This window comes from Barbus barbus, assembly GCF_936440315.1.
Source record: "Barbus barbus genome assembly, chromosome: 28".
NCBI classification, from domain to species: Eukaryota; Metazoa; Chordata; class Actinopteri; order Cypriniformes; family Cyprinidae; genus Barbus; species Barbus barbus.
The window spans coordinates 12427742-12441047 of NC_136756.1; the positions used below are offsets into that span (position 1 = coordinate 12427742).

The 13306-nt window shown below is 37.9% G+C and overlaps 1 protein-coding gene across 1 annotated transcript in view; it reads right to left on the bottom strand.

The window, feature by feature from the left end:
* The window catches only part of LOC306847877 (uncharacterized protein), a 38929-nt gene that overhangs the window by 10400 nt on the left and 15223 nt on the right, over positions 1–13306 (bottom strand). The window lies entirely within an intron of this gene.

Below are 13306 nucleotides of genomic sequence, written 5' to 3' on the forward strand. Positions count from 1 at the left end.
TTGGCTTCACTAAACTATTTTCTATTACATTATATTAATATTATATAAAGTATTTTATATTAACAATAGCCCGCTCTGGTCTGCAAATATCAGTACCAGCACTGGCTACTGAAAAACCCATTTCGGTAGACCATTAGTCATAACCACATGCTGGGACAGACAAAAGAAACAGATGTCTGTATGTACAGCTCAATAACAAAAGAGCACACTGATTCAGTCAACTCTATGATAGTAACTGCTGGAGTCAACAGAATATGAACCTCTATTCTTACCAGAGTAACACTTAGTTGCCACCAAAATACCATAGTTACTAGAGCCCTGCACGGGCCTAAAACTTAGGCCCTAGCCCGGCCCTGGCCCGAGATGCTCAGGTCCAAGCCTGGCCCGTGTGCGGCAGCTTATCAGAATTACCGGCCCGAGTCCGACACGAGCAGGTCTTTTTTTCCTCCCAAAATGGCTCATGTTTCAGCTATTAAAATAGTTTTGTATGTAATGGCAAAGTGATTATATTTTGTTTCGTTTTTTTTATTAAGTTCATTTAGAAAAACGTTTGGAGCATTTTTTGTTCATTAAATAAATTTTTTCTTTCTTAAAGTAACAACCAAGTGGCCAGCGGCAGACCGGCAGGCTGATCATAGCTTATGTTTGATCAATTTAGCATGAACAGAACAGCAGGACTATTAACCCTGATCACATTTCAACTACAAACCCAGTCCGCACCAGTTCTGGGGGAAATCCCCCTACTATTTCCCCCAGACACATTCATGGTAATTACTTTTGCTGGGGCTTTACGGCAAGCTTTATTGCATTTATTGGAAGCAGAACTCTTCAGCTGCGCTGACGGCATGCATCATACATGCTGCTGTGGGACATTTAACACCGTCGAGCCGCTCTTGACAGTCGAGGTAGCATGGACTCGTGTTATTTCCACCAACACGGCAATTTTTTTCATCACTAATTGATGGATAAAATATAAAAATAAGGAGAAGCCTAAAACAGGCCCGAGGCCCAGCCCGCCTCTAAACTATGATGTGAAAATTGGCCCGAAGCCCGGCCCTAGAGACGTAAAAAAGTCGGGGCCCGTCAGGCCTGGGCCGAAATGCAGGGATCTAATAGTTACTTACTGTTAATACAACAAAACTGTGGTAACTAATACCAAGTCACCACTATCGTCAGTTGAAGATTAAATGACAAAATGATACTTACTTTGTTTCAAGCAGATTGAATAAAAATTGTACAGCAATTTTGGTATTTTGACTGAAACTGTGGTATATTTTGTGTAAAAGTACCATACTGAGGTAATCAAATGGTTGCTTCTATGCAAGCTAATGCCACAAACAGTATGACACATCTTCTCTTAATCTTTGTGTTAAGTTAAAAAAAACAAAAAAAAAAAAACATTGTATGTTCTGAATAACTAATCCAAATCCAAAACACAGGCTGGAATTACACTTTTTACGCTGATCACTTGACCGGAAAAGCCAAGATGAATGTCTCAAACAGCTGGTGGCTGATTAACCTAAAGCTTTTAACACGCACTGCAGCGCTAAATCATTAGCATCGGCTACAAACACAATGCATCAGCAAAATGTCTCTGTGAACCTTTGCACATCTTTGCATATATCTGCCCTCAAAGACGCTGAAATGGGTGTGTTCGGTTATAAATCCTTTCATTTCTGGCTTATCCAAACAATTTGGGTTTATTTATGGCAGGTAAATCTTCCGTGTCTCAAGCAAAGCTCGCTAATAACAGCAATGCACTTCCAATGAAGACACACCAATGATCTGCCTGCTTACCTTGGAAAGCAACTGATTTTCTGAGCCTGCCAACCACACATAAATAAACACACACACACACACACACACTTATCAGAATTACCGGCCCGACTGGGAGTGGTACTCAGAACTAACATTAGTTGTAATGGGTTAAAGGGCCACACTGACAACATAAGGGTGTAGGTCTAGACAGAACAATATCTTATTTTAAAGGGCAAAGCTCTGGATAAGAACACCCTTATCTGAACCTTACAGTGTGAAAATAACAAATACACAGCAGCACGGAGAGAGAGAGAGAGAGAGAGAGAGAACTTGAAAACCTCTCGCCATCTCACTACACAAACAGGAAGATTGTATCGGGGGAAGCAAAGAAACAATGAACGGATGGAAAGAAAAGATGAGAGGTAGAAAGAAAAGGGTAGTCGTCACTTTAACACCAACCCACTGATGATTGGCCGTTTATAGAGATGCGTTTGTGTTTCTGTTTACACTTGTGAGAGTCTCATGTCCAAATCTGAATCTCCTATTTGTGTGTCTTCAGAGTCAACAAGGGCCTTTCTTCATTTCCAATAGCGCACATACCGTACATGTTTATTGGTGCGTGTGCTCAAAGACTCATTTTCATCTCCTGGCATTCTCATAAAACATTCCCACCAAAGGTGTGGCTACATTTACCTGAGGGAACATCAAACATTAACAGTTGATATTACTGGGCTGTGAAGGAGCAGCGCAAGACATTTGGAAGACTGAATTTACATACATTAAATACAACTGCAGTAAGACAAGGCTAATCTCTGGCACTTGAGAATGAATGGCTGCTATTTAAAAAGTTGACAAATTATCCAAATAATATACACTATCAAAAAAAGTACAAAACTTTGGGGTCTTACAACTTTTAAATCGATGAACCGCATCCATCAAGGCTGCATTTATTTCATCAGAAATGCAGTAAAAAGAGTAATACTGTGAAATATTAGTTGTTGTTTTTTTTTAAATAACTGCTTTATATTTTAATATATTGTACATTATTTTATTCCTGTGATGGCAAAGCTGACTTTTCGGCATCATTCCTACAGTGTTTAATGTCACACGATCCTTCAGAAATGCTATTTTTCTGCTCAAGAAACATTTATCATCAATGCTGAAAATAGTAGTAATGCTTACTACACTGAACAAAATTATAAATGCAACACTTTTGTTTTTGCCCCCATTTTTCATGAGCTTAAATCAAAGATCTTAGACGTTTATGAACACATGAAAAATGTGTTCAGCTCATGAAAAATGAGGGCAAAAACAAAAGTGTTGCATTTATAATTTTGTTCAGTGTATTTTTGCGGTAATTGTGCTATTTTTTCAGGATTCTTCAATGGATAGAAAGTTCAAAAGAGAAACATTTATTTAAAACAGAAACCTTCTGTAAGATTATAAATGTCTACTGTCATTTTGATCAATTTATTGTGTCCTTGATGAATAAAAGTATTAATTTCTTACAATCTAACAGAACTAGAATCTTTAGAATGCTAGTGTATATTATCTATTGTATTGGTAGACACAGTATTAAAGAAAGCAGATTGATTATTGGTCTCTAGTGAGTAGTTTTAACATTTCAGTCAGTTTACTGGTGCTTTTGCTTCGAATAATATGCTTCAAGTGTTCCTAATGTACACATTTACTTTCAAACATGCACAATTCTGAGCCTGTAACCCTGAGGCATTGTTACAAAGTTCAAACTATACCAGGCAAAGTGTTCATATCTCAGCTCGTTCGTGTGTGATAATATATATAGTACGGCTGAAGAGGAAATAGAGCACTCTGTCTGTGTATATCACAGAGAGAGTGATGACGGCCGAAGGACACAGGAAACACCCCATTATGGCTAGTTAATTCTGTTACAATGATTACCTGTTTTGACTGTTTCCTGTGACATTGAACCCAAGGAGCAATGTACAGTACAGTTTTTCTTTTTGTTCAATCTTTCTGACACACAAGCTCCCAAATAGAGTGAGCGATGGAGGAAAAACCCTTGACTGACAGCAGAGTGAATGAGCATTATGAGATGTGACATGACTGAAAGTAAACTATCAGGGAGGATATAATGTAGTTGAAAACCTGCTGCATTCCCTGATTTACTCCACCTCATGGTTTTAGACAAACAGCAGCTTCTTGCTTTTAAGATCACTCTGTATTTTGTTGAACATGCAGGACAACACCGCTTTCATCTGGCTTATACATACTTTAACACCAACAGGCACTGACTTTGAGGCACAACTCTAACAACAGCACAAATACTTGATCTTTTTGGTGCAAACATGCATGTAACATGAGAACATGCTGAGAACATGCATGCAAATGTCCAAGAAGTGTATGCAAACTCTCCTTGCAATGTACTGGCAGGATTCACTATGCATGAAACAGTACCCATGCAGACGATGTCTACATTTTGTGTCAATTGTGCTGACCTAGCATTCCCTGAATGCCTTTCTGGGCTCACTGTGCATCTCAAAGCTTCTCTCATACCACTGCAAAGGTCAAGCCACCAACAAACACATACACAGTAGGAGATGGAGAGGCACCGGGTACAAAAGAAAAAAAAAATGTATACAAAATACAGGAACATGGTTTAAAAATTAGCAGTTGCTAGGGCTCTAGATGTGAAAGTTATCCAGATCAAATGACATAGGAAGTCTTGTTTCCCAACACTGTTCCTGGAGGCACACCAGTAGTACATATTTTGGATGTGTCCCTTATCTGACTCATCCATTTCAGGTCTTGCCCTGCGCACGAATATGCCTACTTCCATGCTATACATTAGGCGAAAGAGTATATGATTTGAAAACTCACAGTATTGATAAAACAGTAGGTAAAAAGTACCCGGATGACCTACTACGTCCATTGAGATTCTTAAGTGAGCATTCGATAAACAATTTACTAAGCCATTAAGCCCCAGGAAAGGGTTGGGAATGGGAGTGAATAACTACAACTGACAGTACAAGTCACATGACTATGACAACTTGACAGATATACCTAGCAGTATAATAATACTACACACATTCATAATACATATAGAATATACTTTTTAACGGTCATAAAGTTTGTTTCTCATCCACCTTAGAACATACTCAGACAGTATGTGATTTTGGATGGACCATTGGAATCTCTACTAATAAGCTGGTGGAATCAGATTGTAATGAGTGTAAATCAGACGTGTTAAATCAGGAAGAGTTTGAAAATGTGTAGCGTTTGTGTGCCTCCAGGAACAGGGATGAGAAACAATGCTACAGCCATCTAAATACCTCCAAATTCACTGCTTTTAACAAAATAAATGTGATAGTTTTGCTAAATGAAACTGTGAACATCTGTTATCGTATTGTGTTTACTGTCCATATATAATTTATAGGATGGACATGTCTCCCAACTAGCTTAGTTTTATTGGGAAACGTGGTTAGTCATTCAGACAAACCACCAGAAATTTTCAGGGTTGAAAGTCTCAGGGTTTTTTCTTGCAAGTGTCATTATAGGTCAGGGGTGCTCATTTGTGTTCTTGATATCTATTTTTCTGCAAACGTCAGTTCCAACCCTGCTCCAACAGACCTGTTTGTAATTATATTCCTGATTATCATAATTAACTGGTTCAGGTGTATTTTCTAATTAGAGTTGGAGCTAAACTTTGCATGAAGGCAGACCTCCAGGAATAGGATTGAGCAGCCCTGGTTGGATTTGTCAGGTGTGTTTGATAGGTGATGAAGTTAAACTCTGCAGGATGGTGGGTCACCAGGATCGGAGTTGCCCACCCCTGCCGTAAGGCTTGAGATAACTACAGAAGCAAGCTCAGTTTAATTTTCAGACATTGAGTTCTCAATGGGTTCTCAACTCTTGCCCACGAGATCCATTTTCCTGGAGAGTTCATCTCCAACCCTAATCAAACACACCTGAACAAGCTAATCAAGGTCTTTAAGATCACTATAAAGTTACAGGCAGGTGAGTGTGATCATGGTTGGAGCTAAACTCTGCAGGAAAATGGATCTTGCGGGCCAGAGTTGACAACCCCTACTTTAAAGGGATATTTCCCCCAAAAATGAAAATACTGTCATTAATTACTCACCCTCATTTTGTTCCAAACCTGTAAATCCTATATTCATCTTTGGAACACAAATTAAGATATTTCTGATACATTCCGAGAGCTCTCTGACCCTCCCATAGACAGCAAGGATCCTTACATGATCAAGGCTCAGAAACGTAGCAAGGAGATCGTTAAAATAATCCATGTGACATTAGGGGTTCAACCATAATTTTACAAAGCTACGAGAATACATTTACGTTCAGATCAAAGCGTAAACAGCGTAAACAGCATATCCGCGTACAGTGCTGCTGACACAGAACAGCATACGTTGTTTACGTATGTGATACTCTCCAAAATGGCACTATAGTGTGATGTGGAGGAGACGAATTGTTGGATAAAGTCGTTATTTTTGTTTTCTTTGTGCACAAAACCTATTCTCGTAGCTTCGTAAAATTATGATTGAACCACTGATGTCACATGGACTATTTTAACAATCTCCTTGCTACGTTTCTGAGCCTTGATCGTGTAAGGATCCTTGCTATCTATGGGAGGGTCAGAGAACTCTCGAATGCATCAAAAATATCTTAATTTATAAAATATCAAAGATGAATGAAGAGTGAGTAATTAATGACAGAATTTTACATTTTGGGTGAACTATCCCTTTAAGCAGATTTGTTTAAATGGAAAGTGACCACCTAGACAAAGATTGAGGGCTACATGGTGCCAGGTAAAAAAAATCTGTATGTGCACTACCCTGTATTTGTGGTGGGTCAGATGGGTGGTTTTAGAAATGCTGATTTTGGGTAAATCAAAGATAGAAATTGCATATGTTTCTCTTACAGAAGAGGGAATGCTCGGTGAAGCCAGCGAGGTGGATCGTCTGCGCAGGGACAAGCGCTGTTGGCTGCGCAGGTTGAATCTGCGGAAGGATTCACGGCTGCGACTGGCCAGGCTGCGTAGAGAGGCAGCCCTTTTAAAGCCACCTCCATCCTCTCCACCTCCTCCTGCAGATCTTTTTTCCACGCTACTAGAGACCAAGTTGAGGGCGCCTTGAAGGGAACGGCGCACATTCCCCATCCAGCCCGACACTTGCGAGTGGGCAACTGTCAACTTGTCGCCCAGATACTCCATCGCTCAGGATTTAGAGCGAGTAAATTTAATAAAGGTTTGCGTCCTCAATGTCAAGCTCTTTCAGTCAAGTTCTTTAACTTGGGACACTGGACATCCAATCAAGAGTCCCAAATGGAGGCTCTTAGGTCCATTGACGATAGTCCAATTCAAGGGAAGTGGCCTCGATTTACAAGAGAATCCAGTCCAGAGATGTCCAGTTGAAAGTGCATCTGTGTGTAAATTTCATGGTTGGGTAGCACTTTATGATATGGAGGACCTTCCTCTTTAGCCCAGTCCAGCAACTTAAGTGTTGTTCTGATACAACATGTCTCCAGAGCAAGGCTAGGACAGATTGTGCTCCACTTAGCACTTCAGTACGATACAAACTGCAAATTGCCACCAAGCAGTCGACCGTGATCTAACTTCCAACAATGCTTGTCCAAAGTTAGGGGACTATTTTCAGTGACCTCAATAGCTACATTTTCAATTGCGAGTCAGAGATTTATAGTAACATTAAGTCACTCAGGTACTCCTAATTTAAGATTACATGGACCTATTAGGCTCATACATGACTCACTGTTGATAGAGCCATCGTTCTACAATACAGTTTTCTAAGACATCATAGTAAAAGCCAGAACAGAGGACACTAGATTGTCCCAGAGATCACAGCAGTTCTGCAATGCCTCATGCTCCGTGACAAAGCAACAAAGTTATAGTTATTATGTAACCACAGAGGAACCTGCAATTACGTCCCTAAACAAAAAATAGAGTGGCGTGATGTCATGAGGCTGATTCAATATGCCTTACTTACTGACCTGAGCAACACTTTTTAAATAGTTACATCTCAATCAATCAATGCATCAATAACATGCAAATGTCATTCACATTTAATAGAGAAACAACAGCTGTGTCACTAGAGATGGTCTGAAATGAGCAGTGTACCACTCCTACATGAATGTTTGAGCGTCTTTTGAGTGGATCTGTAAGCAGAGTCACATACACAAACAAACGCTAGTCAACTCATGAATCTGTCAAACACACACTTTCCCAGTCACGTCTCAAACCTGGCTGGCAGCGTGAGCTACTTCAACACAACTGCATCTCCCAAAAAGCATCAAAACTCTCCACCTGTCAAGTCGGAAAATGTCCGTAACTCTCAGTGTAGGGTCAAACGGAAAGCTGGAGACCAATATGAGTGTTTCCTTTTTTTCACAAAAGTCCAGGGTGAAAGTCTGTTCGTAAAACATGGAAATTAAGAGCCAGAAGTATCCAGGTGGTTTCTCAGGCGCTGATTGGAAAATACAAATACTGTTTCAAGGTGGTCTTTTCCTCTGGTGTCCTTAAATGTGTCCCTGCAGGTACTGGCAGGTAGAACAGAAATGCGTCAGCTTTCCTGCCTCCGTACCCCTGTGCTACAGGACTTGTGCTCAAGGAGAAAACAGAGGGAGGAGGAAAATGAGAGCAGAGACGGAGAGGGAGGGGTAAGGGAAGCCTGTGATACGAGCATGAGAGAGAGAGAGAGAGAGAGAGAGAGAGTGAGAGGGGAAGATATATGCATTGCAGTGTTCCCTACTGTTCCAGATTTGAGAGAGCAAGAGAAGGAGAGAGAGACAGATGGAGAGAGGTGCATTGGTTATGCAATATTGTCAGCACCTCATTTTGCTGAGAGCAGAAGAATGCTTGATGAAAGAAAACAAAGGAAGAATTTGTTCAAAGAAACAAATAATTGGGACTGATATAGCACATATCTGTGCATGTTTAGAGAAAATCACTCTGGCTTGTAAGGATTTTAAAGCACATGGTACTATGAGTTAGTTTGCATTGCAAATGTACACAATCTGTCATGCAAACATCACTGATGACCAACCAAAACTTGCTGTCCTTTTTGGCCTGACGTTTATTTCCATATTCCAATTTCAATTCTGATTTTAAGTTTTTGCAATCAGCACAAATAGCAAGCGAAAAATAAATTAACATTAAAATCTTCTTAATATATTTTTGGATTCATTGATGTACTGTATGAATTAAACATAATGAGTTGAAATGGGAGGAAAAAAGGTGAAGCCTTAGCCAATGAAATGCCCACTAGTGGACTAAGAGTGAATTACACTGTATCATGTAAATGGAGAAAACAAACTTCATATTAACCTAACTGGAGACCAAATCTACATAAAAAATAATATTATTATTAATAATATAACATATACATTGAACATATACATACTATTACAGCTATCTAAATCACTGTCACAATGTTCATAGCTTTTTTAAGTCAGTTGTGTTTTTTACACACATACAGTAGGCTTCAAAAGAAACCTCATGTAAAGTCTAAGATTTCAATTAAATGTTGAATATTGTAACTATGCATGCATCTAGATCACTAATCTAACAGGAAAACTTGCATGTGAACTCCTTTAATAATAAAAGTAAAATAAAATAATAAATACAATTTAAATAAAATAATGCAAGCTCCAGTTTCGGCCTGCACAGAAGACACAGATCACTAAGATTAGATTAAGGAACAGCATGACAAGAAACTCTTATAAATGACAAAAGCCAATCAATGGTAAATTAGTTTTTGTTCCTTTTATAGAAACAGAACAATAGTTATGTGGAATCTACTTTTTTTTCATGACAATCACAACCACACATCTTATTACAAGATAATCAGAGGCAAAGATTTAAAATACAGCTGACATGAGGAAGATCTGGCTAACGTCCATGTATCGATTAAATGCATGCATTAGCCACAGTGCTGAGTGGTAAAATGACGACTATACTTTTATGAATATATCATCACTAGAATACTATCCTGTCAGCCTGGAATTCAAACGAGTCACAGTCACTGCTCATGATTCAGTCATCTGCCTGATGGTAAAACCACCTCAAGAACCAGAACCTGCTGCTTACTGCGTTTTCTATAAATACTGTTTTGATCATACAGTATATTAATTTAGACATCACTCATAGTTAGTGCTGCTTAGAAGATACATTCATCGCCAGTATAGTTTGTGATAGAGAGATCTTTACATATTCCACTAGTTTTGGAAACCTCATAATAGATCTAAAAGCCCATTAACACAGTAATCCCATTATTTTAGGACAACTAAAAGAAAGACAAATCCAAATCTTGTAATGTACTCGGAAATGCTGTCAAGCTGCAGCTGTTTCTTCTAACTAACATAGTGTAACATAAATGTCACTTTGTGCGTGGTGACGTAGGTATATTTCATTTAAAATGACATGACCCCATTTTTGGTTGCACCACTCTGTGTAATCTGTTCCTATATCCCAATTACATTTTAAAGGGTTAGTCTTTAGCCTTTAATAACAAACAACAGCACATTAAGGTTTATTGCTGGGCACATTACATCCTATTACTCTGACTACATCAAGATAACAGAGCAATTATAAAGTCCAAAGAGAACAAGTGGTCTAAATAGTGTGATGTTCCTCTTTAAACCACACATGGCCCATTCAGGAAGGGGTAACGCTGTCAACACTGATGCTACTTCCTTTACGTCAAAACTTTACTGACAATTACAGCATACACAGGTAGTGGCACAGGCTATGACATATGTGGATATTTTGGCTTTTCATATATCAAGCCATGTAACAAAACCAGTGAGAAAGAGGATTCATTTTATTTGAGCCCTGTATTATGAGTCAGTGCAAGTTGACAGGTCTCCTGACACAGCCATGACATAACTGTGTTAAAGCAAGAGATTTGCTTGCTAAATAAGATGCTCAATTAGTTTTGGGAATGAAACAAATCTAAACTCCTTAAGGGTTTAAACTCCCTTTGTTTTCACCAAAACTGGCTCATATAGTCACATGACAATCAAAGATGCTGCTGATGTGCAGATGATATAGAAGGGAACTGAATAAGAACATGAATAAGTGTATTGTGCACTGTTTGAGATTGGCTTGGGCATTTACATTAACAGAACTGGTTCATACAAATACTAAAATGATTGACAAGTGATCTAGTGCTGGGCAACAATTAATCGCGATCAATCACATTCAAAAAAGTTTTTGTTAATATATGTCTGTACTGTGTATATTTATTATGTAAATATAAAGACACATATATACAGTATATATTTTGAAAACATTTACATGTATTTCATATATTTATATTCATATAATTTATATTATATATATATATATATATATATATATATATATATATATATATATATAAATATAAATATAAATATAGCAGTCAACTTTTGAAGTGGATCAAAAAAGTTCATCAAATTTGTCCTAAGACAAGAACGCATTTTGGTTTTAGGTTTTAGGAAAACTTTGATGAAAGGTTTTGATCCACTTCTAATGTTGACTAAACATTATTTAATATATAAACATAACATATAAACATAATATACAAACATAACATTATTAAACAACAATATATACATGCATGTGTGCTTATTTATATATAGCCTACATCATAAATATACACAGTACACACGTATATTATGAACACAAAAACTTTTATTTTGGATGCGATTAATCACGACTAATCATTGCCCAGCATTAGATAAAACCAATAAAAATGCTACAGAGGTATATGTTTTGGGCTATCTGGAGAATGCACATAGCCAGTCAATGGGCAGTGCTAGCTGAATAAAATATCTATCGTTTAAAAAAACTAATTTATCTAATCTATCTATATTTAGAGTTTCTGATACTGCATGAGTACTAGGCTCATATTAGCACAATACAAGCAGAAAATACTATTGTATTCCTAATAACATAATAATAGATACTGAATGATTTTTTTCATATCGGATTCATTCAAAGATGCCTGGAGAGACAGAAAACAAAAAAAAAGTACTTTTTATGGAGAGTGAAGCATCTGTCCACCACCAAAGTTAATTAAATAAACTAACCACCTGAGTAAGTTTCAGGAAATTAAAAGAACAGAGTGAAAACAATCTGTTTAATTATCCAGACAACAGGAAGCATCAACAGAGGCCTCACCTTGGTCACATGAAGAAAATATTATTGAACAGAATAATACGCACAAATTACAGAGGAAGAAACAACTTTGCAAATCAATGTGCTATAAAATGCATCTACGCTAAAAAAATAAATAAAAAAAAATTTGGCTTCATCCAAAAGTCAAACATCAGTCAATGTACGACAAGAGATGTCACAGGACCTCCACCTAGCATTTGTTTGTACTGATCTCAGATTGTATGAAGTGTTGTGGTTGTGTAGTGATATGTGTAGTTGCATTACCATCTTGACAGTAAAATAAAGTAAGCTTACCCAAAGCCACCAACAGCAGGAAGGACAGAAGCAATTAGCCATGGTTCTATGAAGAAAATCCTTCTATTTAGCCCAAAAGAATGTCTTACAGTCTTTCACTTTTGTGAAGTTTATTTGAATGTTCATTACTTCTCTACCTCTCTCAGCATCTGTGTAAATCTTCTGAGCACACAGTGATGTAAAAATGACACTTCCTATGATGACCAACACTGAGAAACGATCAGAGTGGGAGAGCAAGAGAGAGAGAGAGAGAGAGAGTGCTTCCTCTTGAAGCCCACATGCAAACACCCACATAAGAACAATACACTCAAACGTTTAAAATAAGAAACAAACTATCGGTCCTAGAATGTTTCAAATTAAATTAAAGGTTAAGGGGATATTCTCGGCTGACAGATCAGCCCCTTTTTATAGCCACCGGCCACCGCTAACTGTGAACCATAAAAATCAACACTGTAATAACTTGATTCATACAGCAGATGGCACTATGTATGCATTCAGAGGAACTAAGGGGGAAAAGAGACTAAAACTGCCTTGTGGAATAAGTCTCCAGGTGGAAAAATGTTCCTCTTTCCTGAAAACACTTCATCATCCAGGAATTCGTATGAAATTTCAATGAATCTGTCCATCAAAAACAAGGCAGTGATTGATCTCAAGCTCTTCAACAGAATGTTTAAACTGGAGTTAATGTTGTCCATACACGTTCACAACTTTTCACACAGTTGATGAACTCATGATTAACTCATGACTATTTGATTTACACAATCTTACTCAATGCTACCTGTGTAGCCGTGCTAGAAAATGCTCTACCATTACACAGTAACTTTAAGACACTCCTTTCTGTAATCAGACTGCATTCCTGCACCACCCACTCATTCACACACAAATAAAACACAAGTTAGCTAGCCTCCATACCTGAGAAACATGCATATAAATATAAACAATTAGCTTTAAATGACCCTCAGCCTAAATAACTAGTTCAGTATGTGCTTTAACAAGCCTATTAGGTCCGTCAGATACGGTCAAACATCATTAGCCAAGCACTACATGCCAGAAAGGGTCATATGACAGCTTTTATTCACATTG